The sequence below is a fragment of the Rhinolophus ferrumequinum genome, chromosome 20 (assembly GCF_004115265.2).
Source record: "Rhinolophus ferrumequinum isolate MPI-CBG mRhiFer1 chromosome 20, mRhiFer1_v1.p, whole genome shotgun sequence".
In the NCBI taxonomy this organism is placed as follows: Eukaryota; Metazoa; Chordata; class Mammalia; order Chiroptera; family Rhinolophidae; genus Rhinolophus; species Rhinolophus ferrumequinum.
The window spans coordinates 24,753,045-24,764,228 of NC_046303.1; the positions used below are offsets into that span (position 1 = coordinate 24,753,045).

General features: G+C 36.0%; 1 non-coding gene across 1 annotated transcript; it reads right to left on the reverse strand.

The window, feature by feature from the left end:
• Positions 1-2,440: 2,440 nt before the first annotated feature.
• LOC117012575 (U6 spliceosomal RNA) lies at positions 2,441-2,547 on the reverse strand. Its single transcript, XR_004421184.1, has one exon. It is a non-coding gene; the product is annotated as a U6 spliceosomal RNA (small nuclear RNA).
• Between the last annotated feature and the right edge of the window lie 8,637 nt (positions 2,548-11,184).

Here is an 11,184-nt window from a genome sequence, read left to right on the forward strand (position 1 = left end):
GCCTTTTGTTTAGATGTTTTACACTAAAGGTACCCTCCTCAAATCTACCTGTCTCTTAGTAACAAATCAATGAGTGAAGTTTAAAGTATCTTATAATTTGCTGACGTATGAAGCAGCATTTTAAAATTTCTTCACATCAGCTTTTTTTAAAGGATGTAATTAAATGAAATGATTTACTATTTCTTCAGTTGCTAGATCAATTATTAATTTAAACTACTGCTATATTTTAATGACAATTACCACGACAGATTTGCAAACAAGATATTATCTATTGCTTGATCAAAATTCAATGTGCAAAGTGTTGACAAAATAAGCTTAAGAAATATGACATTACTAATCAATCACATTTCATAGCACACAGATTCTAAATGCTTTTAATCAACTAAGAAACATCAAAGTAAAAGTAAGCAGATTAAATGAAAATTAGAATATATTTAATGTAAATAACTTTTGAAATTACAAATCAGATGAGCCTACAAGAAAGGAAAGGAGGAAAATATGTATACTGAAAGCTACTATGATACTTGGTTTCAGATAATATAAATTGCCCTTTAGGGTAATCTAATATATTTTTATTCAAGACGTGAATTCTATGAAAAGTGTTACAAAATTTTTCTGATGTCTTATATTCTTTCTGTATGCAACAGTTGATTTCAAGCTTTTCTCCCTTAAAAACTTAAAGTTTTTAAAGTTTGCTTTTTGTGATTGGCTGGTAGTCAGGTGAGTAGCAGTGTGCTAGAGCTAACTTCTGTTGTATCTGATTGTATCTCTTTGCAACAATTTGTACAATACATAGGCCATGATGGAAGTATTTATACCACAGAAATTAGCAAACACTGCAAATAAGTGTTCCCTGTCTTCCTAAAGAGCTGATTGAAATACATTTATCAGCAGTATAACTGGTTAGTTGGTACAGTAAATGCATACTCCATAATTGAAAGTCAAGTACAGTACCTTTGATATACTTAGAATCCTTCAGTCAAAATAAATTAGACTTGTAAGTGAATTATGCACTACCATTACCATTTTATAGAATCTAACTTTGACTATATATTTAGATAGAAACTTAGTCTGCCAAAATCCAAGTGCTGGTTGTTGTAAGCTCCTCCCCTCTTCTCCATCACAATCAGATTCCCATGTAGTCTCCATGAGGGGAAACCAGAGTCCTGTCTTCTAAGAAGTGACCCATAACACTGGGGGTGCTGGATATCTTGCCTGTTTTGTTGTTGTTTCCCCCTATTGGTGGAACTGTAGGCTCTCCTGGTAGACCTCTCCATAAGGTAGTGTACCAGCTGAGGGGAGGGGCAATGCAGTCAGCCTGCAGTTGCTGCTCTTATCCTTCTAATACAATCTATCTTGGTCTCTGTGGTGCTCTGGGGTGCATCAGGCTCATCCGTATGTCCTAGGATTTACTCAGTAGTGTCCTGTTTGTTGTTCTTTTGTGAAAGGGACCAAAGTGAGGAAGAACCTATTTCACCATTATGGTGAGCAGAAATTGGATCACATGATTTTTATTTTTCATGCTACTAGTTGCCATATCACATTTATCGATTTGCATATGTTGAACCATCCTTGCATTCCAGGGATAAATCATATTTAGTCATGATGTACAACCCTTTTAATATTTTGATGAATTCAGTTTGCCAAAAAGTTGTTGAGAATTTTTACATGCATATTTATCAGTGATATTGGTCTATTGTTTTCTTGTAGTGTCATTATCTGGCTTCAATATCAGAGTAATGCTGGCTTTATAAAAAGAATTTGGGAGAATTCCCTCTTCTCCAATTTTTTGGAAGGATTTGAGAAGTGTTAACATTAATTACTTAAATTTTTGGTAGAATTTGCCAGTGAATAGCTCTGGTCCTGTGTATTTTTTCTTCTTTTTTTTTGTGGCACGAAGAGTTTGATTACTGATTCACTCTCTGTAGTCATTATTGGTCTGTTCATATTTTCTCATTCTTACTAATTCAGACTTGGTAGGTTGTATGTTTCTGAAAATGTATCTGTTCCAAGTTATCTGATTTTTTTGTCATATAATTATTCATAGTAATATCTTATGATTCTTTGTGTTTCTGTAGTATCAGTTGTAATGTCTCCTTCATTATTAAAATTATTTTAAAAATTTATTAAAAATATGGCTAGCATATAAGATTCAGGTGCAGAACACAGTTATTCAACATTTTTATACCTAAAGAAGTGATCACCATGATAAGTCCAGCAACCATCTGACACTGTAGCATGCTATCACAATAATATTGACTATATTCCCTATGCTGTACATTACATCCCCATGACTTATCTGTTTTATACCGGAAATTTGAACCTCTTTATTCCCTTAATCTTTTTCCTTCCTTTTTTTTTTTTTAATTACAGTTGACATTCAATGTTATTTTATATTAATTTCAGGTATACAGCATAATGGTTACATAATTTTTTTTTTTTAAATATGGAACGCTTCACGAATTTGCGTGTCATCCTTGCACAGGGGCCATGCTAATCTTCTCTGTATCGTTCCAATTTTAGTATATGTGCTGCCGAAGTGAGCACTGGTTACATAAAATTTAAGAAGGGATCCCCCTGACTAGTCTAGTACCCACCTAGCACTATACATAGCTATTACCATATCATTGACTATATTCCTGATGCTTTACTTTACATCCCCATGACTATTTTGGAACTACCAATTTGTACTTCTTAATCCCTTCACTTTTTCCACCCTATCACCAACCCCCTCCCATTTATCACCCTGATTAATCTAGGTCCTATCTGACACCACAGTTATTATAATATTATCAACTATATTCCTTATGCTATATTCTACAGCCCCAATAAAAAGTAAAAACAAATTTGTACTTCTTAATCCCTTCCCCTTTTCACCTACCCCTATAAGCGCCCTCCCATCTGGCAACCATCAAAACATTCTCTGTAACTATGAGTTTGTTTCTGTGTTGTTTTATGTTTATATTGTTCTTTAGATTCCACATATAAGTGAAGTCATATTGCATCTGTTTTTCTCTGTTTGACATACTCCAATCAGCACAATATCTTCCATTTCCATCCATTGCACCACAGATGGCAAGAACCAATTCCCTTCCATGGACAAGCATTATTCCACTGTATATATGTACCACCACTTTTTTTATCCATTTATACATCGAGGGACACCCAGGCTGATGCCAGTCTTTGCCATCATAAACAATGCTGCAATGAACAAATGGATGTGCACATCCCCTTGAAGTAGCATTTTGGGTTTCTTCAGATAAATACCGAAAAGTGAGATTACTGGGTCATTATTTGTCTCTTATTATATTCTTTGTTTAAAGTTTATTTTATGTGGTATAAGTATGGTTACTCCAGCTTCTTCTTTTTTCTTCTTTTTCATTTCCATTTTCATGAAATATCTTTTTCCCATCCCTTTACTTTGAATCTCTGTGTGTCTTTGGGTCTGAAGTGAGTATCTTGTAGGCAGCATATGTAAGGGTTTTGTTTCCTTATCACTTCAGCTATCGATGTGTTTTGATTGGCGTGTTTAATCCATTTACTTTTAAGGTAATTGTTGATAGATATGTAGTTATTGCCATTTTATTATTCATTTTATTTATTTATTTATTTATTTATTTATTTATTTATTTAAGAAGTCCTCTAAGAGTCCTTGTAATATTGGTTTGGGGTTGATAAATTCCTTTAGCTTTTTCTTGTCTGATAAGCTCTTTTTCTGTCCTTCAATTTTAAATGATAGCCTTGCTGGGTAGAGTATTCTTGGTTGTGGGTTCTTGCTTTTCTTCATTTTGAATATTTTGTGCCAATCCCTTTTTGGCCTGAAAAGTTTGTTGAGAAATCAGCTGACAGTGTTATGGGAGCTACCTTATGAGTAAGTAGTTGCCTTTCTCTTGCCACTTTTAGGAATTTCTCTTTGTCTTTAACCTTTGCCATTTTAATTATGATGTATCTAGGTGTGGGTCTGTTTGGGTTAATCTTGTTCGGGATTCTCTGCACTTCCTAGACTTGTATGTATACTTTCTTCACTAGGTTAGGAAAGTTTTCAGTCATTATTTCTTCAAGCTTTTAATCTCTTGTTTTCTCTCTTCTCCTTCTGGTATTCCTATGATGTTGTTATGCTTAATATTGTCCCAGAAAACTCCTAAACTATCCTTATTTTTGAAAAAAATTCTTTTTGCTGTTCTGATTGGGTGTTTTCAGCCACCTTATCTTCCAAATTGCTGATTCAAATCTCTGCTTCATCTAGTCTGTTAGTAATTTTTTTCTAGTGCAGTCTTCATTTCAGTTATTGTGTTCTTCACTTCTGATTGGTTCTTTTTTTTTCATGATTTCTATGTACTATTTCATGCTTGCTATCTTTTTGTTAAAGTTCTCACCAAGTTCTTGAGCCTCCTTATAATCATCGCTTTTGAACTCTCTCTCCGGTAGATTGTTTGCTTCCATTTCACTTAGTTCTTTTTCTGGAGTTTTTCTCCTGTTCTTTCATTTGTGATGTATTTCCTTGTTTCCTCTATTTGGCTGCCTCTCTGTGTTTGTTTCTATGTATTAGGTAGATCTGCTACATCCTCCAGTCTTGGCTGGGTGGCCTTATGTATTAGGTGCACTGTGGGGCCCACTGACACAGTCTCCATGGTCACCTGCACTGCATGCTGCAGGAGCATCCCTTGTGTCTGCCCTTCTGTTATAGTTGAGACTTAATAGCTATTGACATGTCAGTGGGTGTGATTGAACCCTAGGCTGACTGGCTGTGGGGTTTGTCCAAATCCACAGCTTATAGGCTGCTGTGTGTGAGGGTGCTTACCCTACTGAGCAAGATTTCGCCCTGTGGGATTTGGCATCTGTTGAGACTGTCCTTTGGGTGTGCCACTTATGGGGCTAATTGGGTGGTGTTCTTTTGTGGTCTGAAGCCAACCTCCAAGGATGTTGGTTGTGGGACTTCTTGGAAGGGGCTCTTGTGCAGGCCTAGTTCACCCACTACCTGTGACAGACTGGAGACCTCCTCATAGGAGCTACAAAGCAGTCTGTCATTGGTCACTGCCTTTGCTAAATCTGGAGGCATGTGGGAGAAATCACACTGCAAACTGAGGACAGCTGCCACCAATACAAGGCCTGGAGTAGCTCCACAAAAAGCCAGGACCTCCTGCAGCCTGTTTCTACCTGCCAGCCCTCATAGGTTCAGCTGCTGATATAGCCTCATGTATCCATAAGTTCGGTGAAACAGGGTCTCAGGGTGTCACCAGAGTGGGATGAGTTGTGTTGTGTTTACTTGGTTAATGTTGATTCTGGTTTGTTGCCAGTTCTGAGCCTGGAGCTACTAACCAAAAGTCTCAGAGCACACTGAGGCCAGCCATTGTCTACCTGGGGTCTGCAGAACCTTGAGTGTTGTCCAACAAAATGTCTACTGTAGGTGGGGCTGGCTGCTAACAGAGAAAGTGCCTCCAGGGTTGGGAGAGTTGGGGGGGGGGTAGTCCCAGGGAGTCACCATGGTGGAGGGAGTGGAGCCATCAGACCATATCAGATTCATATTTGGCCTTGGGTGTGGGGGAAGGACTCAATATAGGAAAGATGGCACCCTCCAGCTGGCTGCACAGGGAAAATGGGTACTGACCCTCAAGTGCTCGCCCTGCAGCCACACAACTCAGTCTCTCCCCATATGTCTCTGACACCCTCCAAAGCACTGTCCCTTTGCCAGAGCCCAGGGTCAGTGCCTGCAAGCGAGTGAGTCTATGCATGGGCCCTTTAAGAGGACATCCAGGTTGCCCACAGACTTCTGTTTCAGCCTCATTCTCAGAATCCCCACTGTTTTTCACAACCAGATATTGTTGGGGTATCTCTTCTCAGCACCAGTGGTTTGAGCTGGGGAGCCCAGTGGGTCTCGAGTCTCTCACCCCTCAGGGGTGGCAAACCTCCATGGTTGAGATATCCCTTCAAATTCTCCACCACCATATGGAAGATTGGAGTCTGTCCCACATCTCTGACCCTCCTACCAGTCTCGATGTGGCTTCTTTTTCATATTCTTAGTTATAAAACTTCTGTTTAGCTAGACTTTAGGTGGTTCTCCAGGTTGATTTTTCTATAATTTAGTTGTATTTTTAATGTGTTCATGGGAGGAGGCACGCACAGTGTTGTCTAATCTGCCGTCTTGGCTCTCTGTCCATGATGCATGGGTTCATTTTTGAAATCTATTTATTTGAGTCTACTTCTCTCTCTCTCTCTCTCCCCCCGCTTTTTTAAATAAGATTAACAAACAGCTAGTTAATTATGTATTATTTATTTATTTATTTATTTATTTATTTATTTATTTATTTAACAAAATAATAGCTTAAGATTTTTTGTGCATCTACTCTAGATTTTTGCTTTGCAGTTACCATGGGGATTACATAAGACAGCTCACATATAAAATTGTTCATTTTAAACTGATAGCACTTAACTTCGACCATCTACACAACTTTCATTCTTTCCCTTCCCTACCATTTATATTTTGATGTCATTTACCTTTTTACATTGTATATTTATTAAAAAGTAATGGTAACTATAATAAATTTTAAGTGTTTTCCACTGACATTTTTACTATAGGTATGTGGTTAACATACCATCATATTACAGAATTTGTTTTCTAAGTCTTACTGTATACTGAGGGTGCCAAAACAATGTATACACTTATTAAGAAAGGAAAAAAAAACACAAAAAACTATTACAATTGTACCCAATATATGGTGATAACAAAAGATGAATATAAGTAATGTTTGACTTCTGCAATTACAAGTGGTGCTCAACGTGGTCACCATCAGCATCCAGACACTTTCTGATTACAGTGAACTGCTTGAACAATGTTGACCAAAGTGTTCACTTGTATACATGTTTTTAGCACCCCTGGTATATCCCTTTACCAGTGTGTTATAGACTTTTTTTATATTTTCATGATGCTGATTAGTGTCTTTTTGTTTCAGCTTGAACTCCTTTGAGCCTTTCTTATGAGACAGATCTAGTGGTAATAAACTCCCTCAGCTTTTGTTTGTTTGTAAAAGTCTTTATTTCTCCATAACTAAAGAATAATTGCCTGATAGTATTCTTGCCTGGCCTTTTTTTTTTTTTTTTTTTTTTTTTTTTTTTTTTTAACATTTTGAATATAGCATTTCCCATCTAGCCTATGGGGTTTCTGTTGAGATATCCCTTTATAGCCTAATGCAGGTTCCTTTGTAAGTTACAATCTTCTTTTCACCAGCCGATTTTAGAATTCTTTATCTTTGATGACTAGATCTTTGAAAATTCTATTTTTATCTTTGATAATGATGATGTCATTATAATGTGCCTTGGAGATGGTCTTTTTGCATTAAGATAAGGGATGATCTATTATTTTCATGAACTTGGATGTCCCAGTCTCTCCACAGGTTTAATAAGTTCTTGGGTATTATTTATTTAAATACACTTTCTGCTCTCTCTTTCTCCTCTTTCTGGAATTCCAATTATTCTAATATTTGTACGTTTAATGATGTTTTGTAGATCATGTAGGCTGTCTATGCTCATTTTCATTTTTTTTTTTTTACTTCTCTGGTTGGGTTATTTTAAAGTTTCTATCCTCTGATCATTAATTCTATCTTCTGTTTGTCCTATTCTGCTATAGATGCTTTCTACTGCATTTTACAATTTTATTTATTAAATTATTGAGCTCCAGAATTTGTTTGACTTATATTTTCATGATTTCTCTCTGTTAAATGTCTCATTTTGTTAATGAATTGCTTTCCTGATTTTGCTAAATTATTTTCCTTTAGAGCTTCCTCCAAACAGTTATTTTGAATTATTTTTCAGCTAACTTGCAAAATTGGATTCTTTTGAATTTGGTTACTAGAACATTTATCTCTTAGTGATGACATATTTCCTTGATTTTTCATGTTTCTTGGAGCCTTACATCATTGTTTTTGCATTTGAAGTAGTAGACTTTTCAAATCTTGTTGTCTGGTGGGAGGACAAATTTTTAATTTGTCTTGTTTATATCTGTTATTGTCTCCAAAGTTGTATGGATACACCTGCTCCATACTTCTTGTGGCAGAATTCCTAAAATTTTATGTTTTCTCTGGTTCTAACGACTCACAAGTCTGTGTAGTGGAAACCTCTTTCTCTTTCTTTCTTTCTTTTCTTTTCTTTTCTTTTCTTTTTTTTTTTTTTGCCATAAGGTGGCACTGTAGCTCAACTTTGTGGTTTCTTCCTTGACCACAGATTGGCCTGTTTGTGAGCTAACTTCCTGTCTACTAGAGCCTGCTCCCTTTTACAGTGTCACTTAGAAGCATACACAAGGAGATGGCCATGGAGTGGGGAGAAGTGTGGGTTTAGCACTTGGGTCATTTGGGGTGTTCACGGTCTTGGTAGGGAGATCCTTGAGTATGGTCCTGCCACATACTTATGGGTGGACTTACTGTTTAACTCAGTCAGCAGGAACTGTGTCCCTTTAACACCCATTGATATTCTTATCTTTCTCTTTTTAGATCTTCTCCTTTCTTTCAGTCATGAAAGTCCTGCCTCAGTACTTAGTGCTCCTGGAGAGAAATGTTTTCTCCAGCTGCACCTGGTGCCATTGAAATAGTTGTGCACTCACTCAATGCTCCCTTTTTTCCCTATAGGAGAAGTCACGACCTCCTGATAGATCAACCCTGTGCAGTGTTGCCTAAGGGGGCAAGGGCGGCACTATAAATTTTATCTTACCATCTCAGCTATGTCCAAATTCATACATTTTTAAATTCTCTAGTGGTGTGCTTCAATTCCCATTTGGAAAAGCTGGACTTCCATTTCTTTCGTCTGTGGTTTTTCTGTCCAGGTCAGCACTTTTTTCCCTTAACTCTGGTGAGAGGGATTGGGGTGGGTTTGCTACTCTGCTTGTTTCACAGTATTGAATTGTTCTGCCTATTACCAGATGCACAAGAAGGCAAGACTCTCTCCAAGTTCATTGGTGTGTGGTGCTGGATCCCACAACTCTCACACTAGCACTTTTGTTCATGGATAGATGTCTAATTCTTTGTTGAGAAAGAAGAAAGAAGAAATATATTTGCCATATAATGCTGACCCTGTGTTCAAAAATATTACTGATGTTAATAAACGTTCACAAGTTTTCAGGCAAGAGATATGCACCATTCAGAATTCTAAATATAAAATGGTTGATGGAAGTGAAAAATTCATAGAAAATTATATATAAGAACCATAAAATATATGCATAATATAGAAATTTATTCTAAGAATTCATAGAATAGAAAATTTATTCACATAATTTTTATGCATAAAATATTAATAAAACATTCAGACAATTAAAAGAAATATCTAGACAAGTTAAATCTCTAAAAGTGGAAAACAGTTAAATTTAGCAATTTGAAAATTGTGGAGACTTTTTTTTTTTTAAAATCAGGGTAATGCTGGCCTTGTAAATGAACTTGGGAAAGTTCCCTCCGTTTGGGTATTTTTGGAATAGTTTGAGAATAGGTGTTGATTCTTTTTTAAATGTTTGGTAAAATTCACCTGTGAAGCCATCTGATCCCGGACTTTTGTTTGTTGGGAGCTTGTTAATTACTGATTCAATTTGATTGGTAGTAATCAGCCTGTTCAGATTTCCTGTTTCTTTTTGATTCAGACTTGGAAGACTGTATACTTCTAGGAATTCATCCATTTCTTCCATATTGTCTAATTTTTGACATATAGTTGCTTATAGCATTTTCTTAAAAATTTTTTAAGACTACCCTATGTCTGTGGTATCAATTGTCACTTCTCTTTTATTTCTGATTTTATTTATTTGGATCATCTCTCTTCTTTTTTTCCTTGATGAGTCTGGTTAAAGGTTTGTCAGTTTTGTTTATCTTTTCAAAAAAAACAGCCCTTGGTTTCATTGATCATTTATATTTTATTTTATTTTTTTAGTGCCTATTTTATTTCTACTCTGCTCTTTATTATTTCCTTCGTTGTATGCACTTAGGAGTTATTTTGCTGTTCTTTTTCCAGTTCCCTTAGGTATAAAGATAGATTGTTGATTTGAGATTTTTCTTGTTTCTTTAGGTAGGTCTGTGTTGCTATGAATTTCTCTCTTAGGACTGTTTTTGCTGTGTCCCCTAGACTTTGGGTCATTGTGTTTTCATTCTCATTTATCTCAAGGTATCTTTTGACCCATTCATTATTTAGTAGCATGTTATTCAGTCTCTATGTGTTTGTGTGTTTTTCAGTTTTTTCTTGTAATTGATTTCTAGTTTCATACCACTGTTGTCTGAAAAGACACTTGATATGATTTCAACGTTAAATTTATTGAGACTTGTTTTGTGGCCTAACATGTAGTCTGTCTTGGGAAAGGTTCCATGTGCACTTGAAAATGATGTATATTCTGCTGCTTTGGGGTGAATGCTATAAAAATATCAATTAAATTATCTGATCTAGTGTGTCATATAAGGATGCTGTTTCTGCATTGATTTTCTATCTGGAAGATCTGTCCATTGGTGTCAACTGGGTGTTAAAATCCTCTACTATGACAGTGTTACTGTTGATCTCTGCCTTTATCTTAGTATTTCTTTTTTAATGTATTTAGGTGCTCCTATATTAGGTGTATAGATGTTACTAGGGTTATGTCTTCTTGTTGGATTGATCCCTTTATTATTATGTAATGTACTTCTCTGTCTCTTATTAAAGTCTCTGTTTTAAAGCCTATTTTATCTGATATAAGTATTGCTACCCCAGCTTTTTTTCTCATTTACATTTGTGTGAAATATCTTTCTTCATCTCTTTACTTTCAGTCTGTGTGTGTCTTTTGATCTGAGGAGGGCCTCTTGTAGAGAGCATATGACTGGGTCTTGTTTTCTTATCCACTCAGCTACCCTATGTCTTTTAATTGGAGCATTTAATCCATGTACATGAAGTGATTATTGGTAGGTATATAGTTATTGCCATTTTATTATTCATATTTTTGATCTTCCTTTATTTGTTTTCTCCTTTCTTCTGCTTAAAGAAGTCCTTTAATATTTCTTATAATACAGGCTTCGTGGTAATGAATTCTTTTAGCTTTTCTTGTCTGGGAAGCTCTTTATCTCTCCTTCAACTTTAAATGATAGCCTTGCTGGTAGAGTAGTCTTAGTTGTAGGCCCTTGTTTTTCATCACTTTGAATATTTCCTGTCCACTCCCTTCTGGCCTGACAAGTTTCTGTTGAGAAATTAGCTGAT